This window comes from Engystomops pustulosus, chromosome 4 (assembly GCF_040894005.1).
Source record: "Engystomops pustulosus chromosome 4, aEngPut4.maternal, whole genome shotgun sequence".
Lineage (NCBI taxonomy): Eukaryota > Metazoa > Chordata > Amphibia > Anura > Leptodactylidae > Engystomops > Engystomops pustulosus.
The window spans coordinates 122882281-122899778 of NC_092414.1; positions in this window are offsets into that span (position 1 = coordinate 122882281).

Genomic DNA, 17498 nt, shown 5'->3' on the forward strand with positions numbered 1-17498 from the left:
TTGCTGGTCCAATATTGAGGCACACATGGTGGGTGATAGACCATTAAAGCATTTGTTAGTGGCGCAGCTGGCAAAGCCAAGTGGGTTGGAGCAGGAAAATTGGGGCCCTTCGATTAACTCCTCATTAGAAGGTTGGAAAGAATTGGTAAAATTAATGCAAAGTGATTCCCCGTCCAAGGAAGTCCAAATTCCGCTAAGGGTGATGGAGTTTATGATCCCGAACATCTCACTAAAAGGGTAGAAAGATAAAGGCATAAACCATGTAGCAGACATATTCAATAAAAAAGAAGTTAAACCCTTTGAACAATTAAACTCTGAATATGATCTAGGGGTTAAAGAGAAATTTAGATATTTACAAGTTGCACATTGTGTCAAAAGTCTGGCCAAACAAACGGTAGACATCCCGATAGGCCTGGCCAGCATGTTCTCAACAGAATCACCATGTCCGAAATTAGACACGAATTATCTGTATGAGATATTTCAGAAAGAAGCTAGTGACGCATTATTCAGGCCAGTAATGAGGTGGCAGGAAGACTTGGGGAGACAGATTCACATCAAAGAGTGGAAGACAGCAAGCATTTGGGCTAAAAAAAGCCACAGCAAATGCTAATCTGATGGAAGTCCATCTAAAATGTGTCACTAGATGGTATCTTACCCCTGCCAGACTTTCACAATTATATCCTGACTCAACTGATAGATGTTGGAAATGCCAGAGAGAGAGGGGTACTATCTATCACATTTTCTGGTTATGCCCTGAATTAAAAAAATTCTGGATGGAAATATTCCAGCTATGTTCATAATTATCGAACACACAAGTCTCATTAAACCCGGCAATGGCAGTCCTGGGGTTGGACATCTGTAACATCCCCTATAAACATAGGAGACTAATAGGACATATTATCTTGATGGCAAAACTTATGATTACCAGACTCTGGAAATCTACTACCCCCCCCTAATATGAGATCTTTGCAAGACATTTTAGCAGAACATTGCGCATTTGAAAGATTATTAGCACTGAGAAATAAAAGAATCTCAGCATTTCATGAAACATGGGTCCCTTGGCTTGTATTACACCCAAACCTGTCTCCGCTGGTTAAAGGGCTGAGCGAAAAAGGAGAGAACAGACGGATGACAATAGCAGGATGAGGGAAATAAGGGTCCTTTTATCACTCCGAAGTGGCACAACTATTAACTGTTTTAACTGTAGTCCAAATCTCTAGGGTATAAACTCACAGATGTAAATAGTACTAGTACTAGTAAATAGTGTGCGGAGCCTGTCATGTTAATTAAGTTTAAAGTTTGTAGTTTGTGGTTTCAATACATGAAAAAGCAAATATAAGTATCTCTACGTACCATGAGTGTTACAACACCACAATGGCATGAACCAGCATGGTATATACACACTGGGCACAAGGAAAAGCGGAAGTATAATGTGATTATATAATATACAAGTGGTAAAATAAACTGTAAGAGTCGTGTCAGTTAATGTATTCATGTAAACACAATTGAATTGTACAGCAATGTGGTTATTGTACAACATGTTGTATCACTATATGCTTACTATGTTTTGTAAGAAAAAACCCAATAAAAATTGATACTTTAAAAAAATAACAGTCATTCAAAGGAAATAATTTCTATCATTTAATACCTATTTGTAGAGTCAGAGGCTGTCTATATTATCACAACTCCAACACAGACTCCACCAAATTAGTCACCGACTCCACAACTCTGATTCCACAGCCCTAGATCTAGGCTCTAGAACATAAAATCCCACTCATAAACTGCTATAGGCCTACAATGTGTATTTGTTTGTTTCCATTTTATTCGTATCAATTTCTTCATAATGTGACTCCCCATTTCATTTCTTTTTCCATAAGAACTATTGTAGTTTGATGAATTTTTGTGAATATATTTTGTAATATGGCTTTCCTTTGCAAAAATAAGTGATAATGATTCATTATTGTGAAATATTCATAAAGACTTTATTTTATTTAAATAGAGAAGTTACCTCATTTTAGCGTGTGATTTTAAGCCTTGTCAATGTTGTTCCCTGTCCCAATGTTTTGATTCCATATTTAGGTATTTAGTTAAATAAGCAAGACATAGAGAAAATATAGAAAAAGGTTTCATGCAGTAAAATATGTGTGTAGTATTATTCCGGCCTTCTAGAAAGTCACTTATTTGCAAAGAATTCTTGAAGAACGATAATGGCCTTTAACTTTTAAAGCAAATCCTTTTTTCTAATCTCTGTCAATTGGACAACAGTCATTACCTGTCTTAAGACATAATCCACATATGTGGGAGGGTAACACTGTTGAATTAAAATGCTAATATTTTAAACATTATCTGGAATAATAGTTTTTCTTTTTCTACTAATAATCCCTTCCCTAAGCTCAAGTAATCCAAATATTTATATTACCAGACTGAAGATATATATTATTTCACTGTTTTCTGTAAAGCGACCATGAATGATGTCTCTACCACATCCTCTATCGTCAGCCTTTCATGCGTACATATTTATAGGGATATTTTGCAGAAAACAATTCTTTAAAGGATATTACCATCAGTCTTACTGGTAGTAGACATGTCCCACCATTATTACAACTCTATATGCTGCAATTACAGAAATATAGAGTAATAAAAATTATTATAATTAGCCTGGCCAGCGGAGTGCCCCAGAGCACCTCATATTTCAAATTATTAACTCCCCCCATTGTGTCAGCAGGGGCATTGAATAAATTAAAATACAAGGCGCTCTGAGGTGCTTCGGTGACATAGACGAAGCACTCCAGTGTAATTAGCATAATATTTATAATCCTATATAATTCTATATTGCCGCTTAAAAGAAGTCCTGAGGAACATCTTTACTAAGGAATTTCTTAGTAAGACACGGCTACCATCAGTATTAATGATGGCAGATTTCCTTTAATGTTGTCCTGAATAACATGTTCACAGTTAAGCTGTTTTCAAACCTACATATGTACATAGCTATGATGCAGATTTTATCATGTTCCACAAAAATATCTGAGCTTTAATATATATATATATATGTATATTGAGAGACAACAGAAACGTTAGTGGGGATCCACATATAAGTCAGCAGCACCAATTGAAGGCACATGGATCATTCATTCTCTGTGCAGCTCTGTGTAATCTTTGTGCGCTATATAAATAAAGAATTATTATTATTACTATTTTTCTTTCTCTTTTCTTCCTTTTGACGTTTTTAGAGGCTGAGTTGTGAATTTGAGCTTTTTTTGCCTTCAAGAACCTTTAGACAACCTCCCTTCAAAGTTCACTACTTTAGAGTTTTCTGCGTGTTCTATACCTGGCTCTAGATGTCTTTTTTAAAAAGAGAAGTCTAAGAGAAGTCACACATTTAGGCACACAAACACACCACCTGCTCCTTACCAGGCCTAGATTGCGACTTCTATGTGTCCTTTTACAAAAAGTTGCAGTTTAACTAAAGAAGCTTAACCCCTCAAATGTCAGATGTGTCAAACACTAAGATAAGGCTACTGTTATCAATGGAGTGTGAGATGGACATTAATTAATTCAAATTAAACACATTACTGACCTTAATTTGACTAAATACAATTTGATCAAGTTTATGTTAGCAATTGATTTCAGAACAAGTCAGTTCATAAGAATACTATAATACAGTACAACAGAATACCACAAACCTTCTTACTAATTATGGATTTACGGCACAGGCTAAATTCTACCCAAGACTCTGCACTCCCAACTAAATCAACATTTTCATGAAGCTTCATATGTCAATCAACAAGAAACAGTCACATTGTAGCATAAACACTAGGGAAGCTCCATAACATACAGATATATAACTATGCCCCCATCACATGAAACATCCATCTACATCATTGAATAAGGTTTACATGTGCACCAGGAAAGCTTACCTGCATTTGTACATATGTCCCCCAATAACCTGATGCAGACCGTAAAGGTTTCCTTTTGTTTTTTTTTTGTTAAACAATGTTTTACTGTACAGGAAAATACTAAAACAATGACATGGTTTGGAGATATTGAAGGGAGAATCGTTCTGAAACATAACCCTTCATGGTTTGGGCTTGTATTGGATGTGCTGCCTAAGAACTTCATTAAAAACGTATAGGTAGTAGACTGAACTATGACAAACTAGCTGGTGTAAGTGATTTAACTGCAGACTAAGGTAGGAAATGGAAGCTATCTGAAGTGTTAGCCAGCTTAAAATATTACAGGTGTTCTGTCCCATAAACCAATACTGTATGTCAGCAGAATAGAAAAGAAATAACACGTGTCAGTGTTGTACTGATCTCTTTATCCGGACAAATCACTGGATATCAGCCTTGTATTGCTTGTATTTCATTACTTTTCGTATATGCAAATTATCCCTTGTATCTGGTGTATATATACTGGTTTATATTATATAGAAGGAAAAAAAAAATCAACAGATTGTACCAGAATATACTACACACTTCCAGTTAACAATAAACCAATAATGGCTCTTTAACCGATTGCATGCTAATATATGAACATACTACTACAGGCAGCCCCCGACTTAATGACACCTGACTTACAGATGACCCCTAGCTACAGACAGACCTCTCTGCCCACTGTGACCTCTGCTGAAGCTCTCTGGATGCTTATATTTATTCCCAGGATGTAATGACCAGCTGTAATGAAGTTTTATTGATAATCCGTGTTCTCATGGCAACACTTAATTTTAAAAACCCATTTGCCACAGAAACATTTTTTTCTGGAGTTAAAATGATATAATATACCAGTTCGGACTTCGTACAGACAAATTAAACTTAAGTACAAACCTAAAGAACCTATCTCGTACTTAACCAGTGGACTGCCCATAAACTAAACATCAAGATTCTATAATCATATTACAATGGTGTACAAAAATCAAGTAAACCTCACAAAATCAAACAAAGCAATGATGTGCTGCTCTTAGGTGGAGTTTGACAAACACAGGATTATAAGGAAATGATATCATGATGCAACTAACATTTATGTCACTTGAAAACCTAATGGAAGCAATCAGTGTTCTAATATTTACATACATGATCTAAAAGGTTTACTTAACTTCAAATGAACTTGTCTGCATCTTATCTATAGAGCTGTTCTGCTTATATTTGTGTTATCTGAAAAATCACTATTCTTCTTGAGTCAATCTAGTCTGGAATTGTTTACATTTGGTTTGCACATGTTAGGTTCATTTGCACTGCAGTCTCACTAGGGCCCTGTCACTTGAATATATTTTTATACCATGAAGATCTAATGCAGAAATAGGTAGTATTTTCCATTCAACCCTTCACTTTACACTGATGTGTTTACACTTATGTAATGTCAATGGAAAGCTTTTTAGACACATTTTAAATACCTGTCTTTCTTTACATTATGATTTATATTATTACTTCTATGTTTATTTTTGCTAAATTCTATAGCAATTAACTCACAGTATCATGTAAAATCTTTGCAATATATAGTTTTTCCATCTAGATTATCCAACACATGTAGACACATGTTAAATCATAAATACTATATGTTAATGTATTATTTAGAAAAATTGTTGAAGATTTATCAATATGTCTACACTAGAAAACTGGAGTAATTTGCACCTGCAATGGCAACAATGGCAACAACATGTTATTTTTGTGGTACAGCGAATGGCTCTCAAAAAAGGTAAAAAATCATACCAAGTATTGACGATTTTCTCAAACCAAGAAACATTTAATAAAATATCATCAATCAGCTATAGATGCTCCAAAATAAGTATCTGAAAAAAATCTCATCCGGCAAAAAATGAATCCCCATGTATCCACATAAATAAAATTATAGCCTGAACAATGTGACAGTGCAAATCTGCACCAAATTGCACTGCGTTATATTATTCCATGCCATGTGTCCAAATATAACAACAACATGGAATATCGATACATTCAGGAGAAATTGGGTATTAAACTTTGTATTGTTTTTTTTTGTCGTGTAATCCATTTTGAATTTTTAACCCATGAACGACCTGGCCCTTTTTATTTTTTAATTTAAATTTTTCACTCCCACCATCAAAAATCTATAACTTTTTATTTTTACACATAAAGAGCTCTGTAATGGTTTGTTTTCTGCAGAACAAATTGCACTTTATAGTGACAGTATTCAATATTCCATGCTGTGTACTGGGAAGTGGGAAAAAATACCAAATGCAGTGGAATTGGTGGTGCACATGGTGCACCGTGCTCATGTGGGCTTGGATTTTAAGTCTTTCCCTGTGTGCCCCAAATGACATGTCTACTTTATTCTTTGGGTTGGTGCGATCACGGGAATAACAAATTTGTATAGGTTTTATAGTGTTTCATACATTTACAACCTTGTGTTCAAAATTCAATGCTTCTATGGGGTTAAACGTAGAGAAGGGGAGCGACTATCTTTTCTGCATAGGCGCCGCCATCTTCAAAATAAGTTTAATTTCATCTCCTCATTGCTTAAAACTTGCTCAATTGAGGGGCTAACATGTGAGTAAAATACTCATGATAATCTGTGATATTCTGGAGTACTGCTTCTGTGGAGTGCATCCAAGTCTAGCGTAGATATAGACATGTATTTCTTCAATTACTTGAGCAATACTCAAATAAGTGTTGGGTGAGGGATACTATTTTTCAAAATTGATGTTTTGACTACCAGGACCGTTTAAGATCTATTGTTTCTCTAAAAAGTTTACTTTTACAACTTAAGGGCCAGTATAGATAAAAGTTTCTGATGTTGTTTTAGAGAATTACAAGCATTTTTGTGAGACTTTCCTCTGAGAACACAGTCAGATCAGAACCTTGCAATGTGGAGTAGTATTATTGACAGAGACTTATTGTAAAGGCCAAAATGTTTTAAGGTGGTCATGAGAAGTAGAATGTGGGGCAATTCAAGGGTGCGGGGAGAGCTCTTCGGTGAATGCATCTTTTATATCTTATTATCTTCCGGTTTTAGACCCTTTAGAGAGCATGATGCTTGAGTGCTCAATAGTGCGGTTATTTGCAGCCAATCTAACCAATTGAATTTAGGTTGCTGGACAATTAAAGATGATTGAAGTATCTGTGTTTATTCTCAAATGCTGAACAGATAGCCGAGTCAAGGGTTAGCATGTATATTCTGGTTCGTTCCACTTTGTATTACAGGTAATAAATAGGATAATAAATAATTTTCTGCAGGGACAGAATGGAGCAGATTTATCTATTTGCGACAAAACTCTGTCTTAAATACCTTGTGCCACATTGATCAATGGTTTAATATAGTTTTTAGACACTTAAGCAACTAATACAATAAAGAAGGTATAGACTTAGAAAGGGTAGTTGCGAATAAAAAATGGCATGTGCAAAAATTTTGCAAATAGGCTAGAATTTTTATGCATTTTTCTGGAGTAATCAAAACCAACTTATAAGAGTTGAAATGTTAGACTAGACAGTCGTATGCAGTATCAAATACAAGCCTTCATAAACCCTTGTATGTTCAAGCCAACTTTTTGAAAGCAAGAAGTGCCACTGTTTTGTGTAAAATAAATGGGCAAGGATATGCCTTCTTCTGTGCAATACAAAAAAATGGTCAGTTCGTTTTAGTGAGACATAGACCAGCTTTGGTAAATCTGAAATTTAAGTCACAATTATGCAATCATTTTCCTCATGTGTTTTTATGCAAGACTAATGCATTGAGATATTTACCCGTACTACTTCACAGTACAGGAAAATCAGAGCTAGAACTGAAAGCCATTCTCATGAATCTCTGATGCCTTCACTGAAGCAGTAATAGAGTTTACTGAATTGAGGGCTTAGAGCTTTCACCAATAGTGCTCTTTGGTGGAAATAATCCCTCTTTAACATAACTTAAATGGATGGTAGACCTTCTCTAGTTTTAGGTATTAGCCTTCATGATCTTTCTAGTCAAAGTGGGTATTTATCCCACAGCCAGGTATAGTTAATGAACTGGATAACCTTTCTAAGCAAAGGGGCACTTTGAAAAAAGCAGGATTTATCATTTTGTTAAGGTTGAAAAAGCCTCAATTATTTCAAGACAATGCAAACTCTGACCTTTATATCCATTAAATCACTAGACAATATAGGGTAATTCAACAATAATAACTGAAAATCAAAGGCTAATCACTGCTAATCATGTGTCTGTTTCCAAAAACTAAAGCAATAGTCAATAACTATCACTAAATATAGTTCACAGACTATCACAATTTATAGCTTTACTTCTGAGTTATATGCTGCAAGGAAAATATGTCAAATTAAAAATAAATAATGCATGAGCCTTTTATTAAATTGCTCTTTCATTTAGTGTCAAAGATTTTTTTTCAATATTCCAGTTTTTTAAAATTTCAAAATCTTGGATTACATTAATACAATATGATTGTGTTCTGTGTTGTAAATGAGTTGGATGAAGTATTAACTAATTTTTTTAGAAACAGGATTAGTCGAACGCCTTCTCTGCTCCTTACCTTGGATGCGGAGAAGGCGTTCGACCGAGTTCATTGGGGTTATCTCTGTCAGGTCCTGACTAACTGTGGACTGTCGAGTCCTATCCTAAAAGCTATAATGGCCCTTTATACTAAGCCGTCTGCCAGGGTGTATTCATCAGGCACTCTATCTCAACCATTTAAAATTACAAATGGCACGCATCAGGGGTGCCCTCTCTCCCCAATAATTTTTGCACTTGTAATGGAACCACTTGCGCACCCCCTATGAAGGGGGTGCGGGTTGGGGAGGGGGAGCATCGTATTGGCTTATTCGCTGACAACGTTATATTGTGCCTATCAGACCCAGAATCATCATTAAAGGAAGCTTTTTCAATAATTCAAAAGTTAAGCACCCTCAGTTATTACAAACTGAATGCCACCTAGTCAATAGTATTAAGTGTAAATATTCCCCCTAAGCTCCAACATAAGTTAAAGAACAAATATCCATTTGAATGGGCTAAAAACTCCATAAACTACCTAGGTATCACTCTCACTGTTCCCACTAATATGATGGCCCAAATCAATATTAACTCTTTATCCCAAACTATCACAAAGGAACTTCGTTCCTTCCCGAACCTTCCTATTTCATGGATGGGAAGAATTGCCTCAGTTAAGATGATGGTTCTCCCCAAAATCTTATATTGCTTCAGAAATTTACCCATTCCCCTACATAAATCATCACAAAAAAATATCCAAAAGCTGCTGACTGCCTTCATATGGAAAGGACAAAAAGCAAGAGTTCCTCTGAGAACCCTATTAATGACAACGGCGGATGGGGGACTAGGGTGCCCATTAGTGGTAGAGTACTATCAAGCGGTAGTGGCAGACCAGATTAAAGCATGGTGGACGGATGAGACAGATAAACTGTGGGTAGACTTAGAGAGAAGTCTGTCTGGATTCCCATCCTTAAACTCGTTAATATGGGCTATTAGGTATACTCAAGTTAAACTCCCAATAGTCACCCCTACTATGAAAGCAGCGATCACGCTGCTCAAGGAAGCCTTTTTAGACCCAAGAGTCATATCACTAAAAATTCAGGATCTCCCAATCTCCTCTCTTAGCTTCATTATTCCCAACACAAACTTTGACCCTTGGGTTGCTAACGGGATCAAGACAGTGGGGGACCTCTTGGAAGGGAAGGGAATTCGCTCTTTCGAGAAACTAGCAAGGCAATACCACTTCCCCAAAGGGGAATTTTACAAATACCTACAATTACGCCACTTCCTTGCTAATCAGAAACCCCCAGAGGCCTATATCCCTTCAAAATATGAAAGATTCCTAATTTCATCAAACCCCCAGAAAAAGGGTATCTCAGCGTCTTACTCAACTTTAGTTGACCGTCACAAGCCTAGCAACACCCTCTACAGAGAGAAATGGGAGAGCGAGCTCCAGGAACAATTCACAAACGACCAATGGTGTAAAGCCATATCGATCAGCAACAAAGCTTCTAGGTGTGTCAATAACTTGGAAAACTCTAGGAAATTGCTTTATAGATGGTACTTCACCCCCTATAGGCTCTCCAAGATGTTCCCCAACTTCTCGCCACTTTGCTGGAGATGCTCCCACTCTAAGAGATCTCTTCTACACATATGGTGGTCATGTTCCAGAATTGCTTCTCTATGGGCATGGGTGTACAAACTTGTAACTGAGGTATTATGTTTTCCACCCCCATGGGGCCCCCAGGTTGCTCTTCTTGGTATAGGGCTTGACCACTTGAAAACCTCGGATGGGCTACTAATGCACAATATATTAACCACTGTAAGATTAAACATTGCAAGGCTTTGGAAGTCTCAAGAAACTCCCATCATCACAGTTATTAATTGAGAAATAAAACACAATTGTGTAATGGAGGAGCTTATTGCCCATCGTACAAACTCTATATCTCGCTTCAATCACGTATGGTCTAAATGGAAGGACTTCTATAGCCGTAGCTCTGGCTAGGGCCTCTAACACACTCCAAGTGCCCGTAATTAAAGGTAGAGGCAATCACTCCATATCAGGAATTACTGATCACGAACATATCACATTTTTACACGGTAATATGCTGCAAACATCTCAGCCTATAGTAACTACTCTATCATTGAACACTTGCTACCTTTTGTATGAGTACATATCTGGTAATGCATGGCCTGTAATTTTCGTTGATTACTGTGTTATTTTGTTATCCAAGTTTTTAACCCACTATATTTGTGTACCCTTGCTATATCATTATACAGGGTGGGTATCCCGTGCCGGGGTTTACCTATCCCTAGTCAATGTACGACTGTTATTTTATGCTATAAAACCTCAATAAGGTATACTAGACCTTTGAGACCTGGACCGAGGTAGGCCCCGCAATTCTCTGCGTCGGCAGTATATGACCAGCCCCAGGGTCAGACTCGGTCCCAGCTTGCACCAAGTTAAGTGTAGTAGCGTTCTTATAAGTTTGGGATATGGCGGGTGAGGGGAATGTAAACAGATGCGCAAGAAGCGCATGATGCGTATGGAGCTGGCGCTCCGCTGCCAGGCGAGCTTTCGCCAATCCAAGCCCCTGTCTCTAGGCTACTCCCCAAACAGCACTTCTAAGAACCTTTTGTATAAGATCAAGTGTAGTAGCGTTCTTATAAGTTTAGGATATGCCGGGTGAGGGGAATGTAAACAGATGCGCAAGAAGCGCTGAAATAATATTGGTAAATGATAAAAGTTTGCCAGTATATTTTGTGGATAACACAGCAGGGTGGCGACAAAGTTAACAACTTTGATGTGGAATCCATGAAAACAACCCAAATTTCTGCCTGACACACCTCGTTTGATAAGGGGACGATGTATGGAGGCAGCTATATGGACGACTTTTGGAGGTAGCAATGGAGACAACGTGTGGAGGCTGCTATGGAGACAATTTAATTTGGATAGTGCCTGTATGTGGCAGTCCAAAAAAGTTTTCAAACCAGAGGAGCGGGTAGGTGGCCCTCCAGAAAAATGAAATAGATTGAGTGCCTGTATGTGGCAGTCCAAAAAACTTTTCAAACCAGAGGAGCAGGTAGGTGGCCCTCCAGTAAAATGGAATAGATTGAGTGCCTGTATGTGGCAGTCCAAAAAAGTTTTCAAACCAGAGAAGCGGGTAGGTGGCCCTCCAGAAAAATTGAATAGATTGAGTGCCTGTATGTGGCACTCCCAAAAATTGTTTAAAACAGAGGACCGGGTAGGTGGCCCTCCAGAAAAATTGAATAGATTGAGTGCCTGTATGTGGCACTCCCAAAAATTGTTTAAAACAGAGGACCGGGTAGGTGGCCCTCCAGAAAAATTAAATGCATAAAGTACTATAGCTAGAGCCAGTGGGCCCTGTCAAAAAATAGCCAGTTTCCTCTGCTTTACTGTACAAAGAGGAGGAGAAGGAGGAAAATGAGGAGGAGGAGGAGTGGATAAATTATTCAGGTTGAGCTTCCTTCACCTGGTGGAGATTGGAAATGATGAGAAATCCAGGCTTTATTCATCTTAATAAGCGCCAGCCTGTCAGCGCTGTCAGTCAACAGGCGTGTACGCTTATCGGTGATGATGCCACCAGCTGCACTGAAAACCCGCTCGGACAAGACGCTAGCGGCAGGGCAGGCAAGAACCTCCAAGGCATACAGCGCCAGTTCGTGCCACATGTCCAGCTTTGAAACCCAGTAGTTGTAGGGAGCTGTGTAATCATTTAGGACGATGGTATGGTCAGCTACGTACTCCCTCACCATCTTTCTGTAAAGATCAGCCCTACTCTGCCGAGACTGGGGACAGGTGACAGTGTCTTGCTGGGGTGACATAAAGCTGGCAAAAGCCTTGTAAAGCGTACCCTTGCCAGTGCTGGACAAGCTGCCTGCTCGCCTACTCTCCCTCGCTACTTGTCCCGCAGAACTACGCACTCTGCCGCTAGCGCTGTCAGAAGGGAAATACTGTTTCAGCTTGTGAACCAGGGCCTGCTGGTATTCATGCATTCTCACACTCCTTTCCTCTCCAGGGATGAGAGTGGAAAGATTTTGCTTGTACCGTGGGTCCAGGAGAGTGAACACCCAGTAATCAGTGCTGGAATAAATTCTTTGAACGCGAGGGTCACGGGATAGGCAGCCTAGCATGAAATCTGCCATATGCGCCAGAGTACCAACGCGTAAGAATTCACTCCCCTCACTGGCCTGACTGTCCATTTCCTCCTCCTCCAACTCCTCCAACTCCTCTTCTTCTGCCCATACACGCTGAACAGTGAAGGACTCAACAATGGTCCCCTCTTGTGTCTCGCCAACATTCTCCTCCTCTTCCTCCTCATCCTCCTCCACCTCCACCTCCTCCGATATGCGCTGAGAAACAGACCTAAGGGTGCATTGGCTATCAACAAGGGAATCTTCTTCCCCCGTCTCTTGTGACGAGCGCAAAGCTTCCGACTTCATGCTGATCAGAGAGTTTTTCAACAGGCCAAGCAGCGGGATGGTGAGGCTGATGATGGCGGCATCGCCACTGACCATCTGTGTTGACTCCTCAAAGTTACTCAGCACCTGACAGATATCAGACATCCACGTCCACTCCTCATTGTAGACTTGAGGAAGCTGACTGACCTGACTACCAGTTCTGGTGGAAGTTGACATCTGGCAGTCTACAATCGCTCTGCGCTGCAGGTAAACTCTGGATAACATGGTCAGTGTTGAATTCCACCTCGTGGGCACGTCGCACAACAGTCGGTGAGCGGGCAGTTGGAGGCGGCGCTGCGCTGCCCTGAGAGTGGCAGCATCTGTGCTGGACTTCCTGAAATGCGCACAGATGCGGCGCACCTTCGTGAGCAAATCAGACAGATTGGGGTATGTCTTGAGGAAACGCTGAACTATCAGATTTAACACATGGGCCAGGCATGGCACATGTGTCAGTCTGCCGAGTTGCAGAGCCGCCACCAGGTTACGGCCGTTGTCACACACAACCATGCCTGGCTTCAGGTTCAGCGGTGCCAGCCACAGATCAGTCTGCGCCGTGATGCCCTGTAATAGCTCTTGGGCGGTGTGCCTTTTATCGCCTAGGCTCAGCAGTTTGAGCACCGCCTGCTGTCGCTTAGCGACGGCACTGCTGCTGTGCCTAGAGCTACCGACTGATGGCGCCATGCCCACGGATGGTAATTCGGAGGAGGAGGAGGTGGAGGAGGGGTGGGAGGAGGAGGAGGCATAGTAGGCCTGAAACACCTGGACCGAGGTAGGCCCCGCAATCCTCGGCGTCGGCAGTATATGACCAGCCGCAGGGTCAGACTCGGTCCCAGCCTCCACCAAGTTAACCCAATGTGCCGTCAGCGATATATAGTGGCCCTGCCCGGCAGCACTCGTCCACGTGTCCGTGGTCAGGTGGACCTTGTCAGAAACGGCGTTGGTCAGGGCACGGATGATGTTGTCTGACACGTGCTGGTGCAGGGCTGGGACGGCACATCGGGAAAAGTAGTGGCGGCTGGGGACCGAATACCGAGGGGCGGCCGCCACCATGAGGTTGCAAAAGGCCTCGGTCTCTACTAGCCTATAGGGCAGCATCTCCAGGCTAAGCAATCTGGAGATGTGGACATTAAGGGGTTGGGCGTGCGGGTGGGTTGCACTATATTTGCGTTTCCGCTCCAGCGTCTGGGCTATGGAGAGCTGAACGCTGGTGGATGCTGTGGAGGATCGTGGAGGCGACGATGGGGTTTTTGTGGCAGGGTCCTGGGCAGGGGGCTGACTATCAGCTGACACAGGGGAAGGAGCAGTGGTGTGCACGGCCGGAGGTGAACGGGCTTGTTGCCACTGAGTGGGGTGTTTAGCATTCATATGCCTGCGCATACTGGTGGTAGTTAAGCTAGTAGTGGTGGAACCCCTGCTGATCCTGGTTTGGCAAATGTTGCACACCACAGTCCGTCGGTCATCCGGTGTTTCCTTAAAGAACCTCCAGACTTCTGAAAATCTAGCCCTCGCCGCAGGAGCCCTTGCCACGGGAGCTTCACTAGTTGACACATTTGGCGCTGATGCACCAGCTCTGGCCCTGCCTCTCCGTCTGGCCCCACCACTGCCTCTTCCAACCTGTTCTGGTAGAGGACTCTCCTCTGTCTCAGAAGCACTGTGTTCACCCGGCCTATCAACCCAGCTTGGGTCTGTCACCTCATCATCCTCCGATCCCTCAGTCTGCTCCCCCCTCGGACTTCCTGCCCTGACAACAACTTCCCCACTGTCTGACAACCGTGTCTCCTCATCGTCGGACACCTCTTTAGACACTTCTTCCACTACGTCAAGAAGGTCATCATCACCCACAGACTGCGACTGGTGGAAAACCTGGGCATCGGAAAATTGCTCAGCAGCAACCGGACAAGTGGTTTGTGACTGTGGGAAGGGTCCAGAAAACAGTTCCTCAGAGTATGCCGGTTCAAATGCCAAATTTTCCTTGGAGGGGGCAGACTGGGGGGGAGGAGGCTGAGGTGCAGGAGCTGGAGGAGTGCCGATTTCGGTGACATGGGTGGACTGCGTGGAAGACTGACTGGTGGACAAATTGCTCGAAGCATTGTCGGCAATCCACGACATCACCTGTTCGCACTGTTCTGGCCTCAACAGTGCTCTACCACGAGTCCCAGTAACTTCAGACATGAACCTAGGGAGTGTAGCTCTGCGGCGTTCCCCTGCTCCCTCATAAGCAGGTGGTGTCTCACCCCGCCCAGGACCACGGCCTCTGACCCCTGCAGTAGTTGGACGCCCACGTCCCCGCCCTCGTCCTCTACCCCTAGCCCTCGGGTTAAACATTTTTAAAATGAGAGTTATAACTTTAATTTTTTTTTAACTTTTTTTTGTGTTTTTTTGTTTTTTTTTGTGTTTTTTAGTTTTTAAAACCAAACGATGCTATCCTATTGCTATGGCTATTTTCTAGCCAAGTATGAAAGCACACTACTTTGCCAGATGAGATGACGCTGAGTTATTAAAAAAATAAACGTAAAATAAAAAAGGAAATGGCAGACTGTGCCTAATTGAAATCCAACCCCTAATAAATTTTCCCACTTCGGTCTTTGCAATGGATATGTGCGTCACTAAGCGCAAAAAAAAACAGCGGTCGCAAGTCTCACTACAAATTGCTCACAATTTGCTAGTAGATGCACTGCAGCAAGTACAGCCACCAGCAGATCAACCAGAAATCAAATATATATAACGCTACTGTAGGCGTAAGTAAGCCGTTTGGATTCTCCTATGGCTATTTTCTAGCCAAGTATGAAAGCACACTACTATGCCAGATGAGATGACGCTGAGTTATTAAACAAAATAAACGTAAAATAAAAAAGGAAATGGCAGACTGTGCCTAATTGAAATCCAACCCCTAATAAATTTTCCCACTTCGGTCTTTGCAATGGATATGTGCGTCACTAAGCGCAAAACACAGCGGTCGCAAGTCTCACTACAAATTGCTCACAATTTGCTAGTAGATGCACTGCAGCAAGTACAGCCACCAGCAGATCAACCAGAAATCAAATATATATAACGCTACTGTAGGCGTAAGTAAGCCGTTTGGATTCTCCTATGGCTATTTTCTAGCCAAGTATGAAAGCACACTACTATGCCAGATGAGATGGCGCTGAGTTATTAAACAAAATAAACGTAAAATAAAAAAGGAAATGGCAGACTGTGCCTAATTGAAATCCAACCCCTAATAAATTTTCCCACTTCGGTCTTTGCAATGGATATGTGCGTCACTAAGCGCAAAACACAGCGGTCCCAAGTCTCACTACAAATTGCTCACAATTTGCTAGTAGATGCACTGCAGCAAGTACAGCCACCAGCAGATCAACCAGAAATCAAATATATATAACGCTACTGTAGGCGTAAGTAAGCCGTTTGGATTCTCCTATGGCTATTTTCTAGCCAAGTATGAAAGCACACTACTATGCAAGATGAGATGACACTGAGTTATTAAAAAAATAAACGTAAAATAAAAAGTAAATGGCAGACTGTGCCTAATTGAAATCAAACCCCTAATAAATTTTCCCACTTTGGTGTTTGAGGTGGATATGTGTGTCACTAAGAGCTAAACACAACGGTAGCAAGTCCCCCTGCAAATTCCTCACAATATGGTACTAGCTGCAAATAAAAAAAAAAAGTATAACGTTATTGTAGCCCTAAAAAGGGCTGTTGGGTTCTTGGAGAATCACTCCTGCCTAACAGTAAGCTAATAGAACACCCTAACGCTTTCCCTGACCAGCAGCAGCTCTCTCCCTAGCGGCATCCAGACACAGAATGATCCGAGCAGCGCGGGCAGCGGCTAGTCTATCCCAGGGTCACCTGATCTGGCCAGCCAACCACTGCTATCGACGTGTAAGGGTACCACGTCATGCTGGGTGGAGTGCAGAGTCTCCTGGCTTGTGATTGGCTCTGTTTCTGGCCGCCAAAAAGCAAAACGGCGGGAGCTGCCATTTTCTCGAGCGGGTGAAGTATTCGTCCGAGCAACGAGCAGTTTCGAGTACGCTAATGCTCGACCGAGCATCAAGCTCGGACGAGCATGTTCGCTCATCTCTAGTCACAACCAAAATTTTGGCATTTTCTCTTTAAATGAAATTTGTAAAATCTGTAGTATTGTGATATTATAAAATATGTGAAAATGTCACATTGTGTGATATATTGCCTTCATTCTTTACATATTTTTAAATATTACTGATACAACATGGGAGCATTTCATATCAATGTAATCTGCAATGCCATGTAACCCACCACTTTTCTGCTCTTGAAATGCAGACAATTCATCATGCTATGTTTCATCACTCACATGTTGATTAATGGCATGACCTCACCTACTCAAACCAAGTGTGTTTGACTGTGGCTGTTACAATTTACTTGGGTAAAAATGGAAATTGTCTAGAGAGATTATACAAATGATCAATATTATTTAATGTACATTTCATGTGGATGTTCTTAAAAGCAGATTAAAATATATTTTCAAAATTAATATGTTGTGGGATGTATTTTTTGTTTTAAAACTGTTTTTATTAGGTACAAGTGAATAAACATGC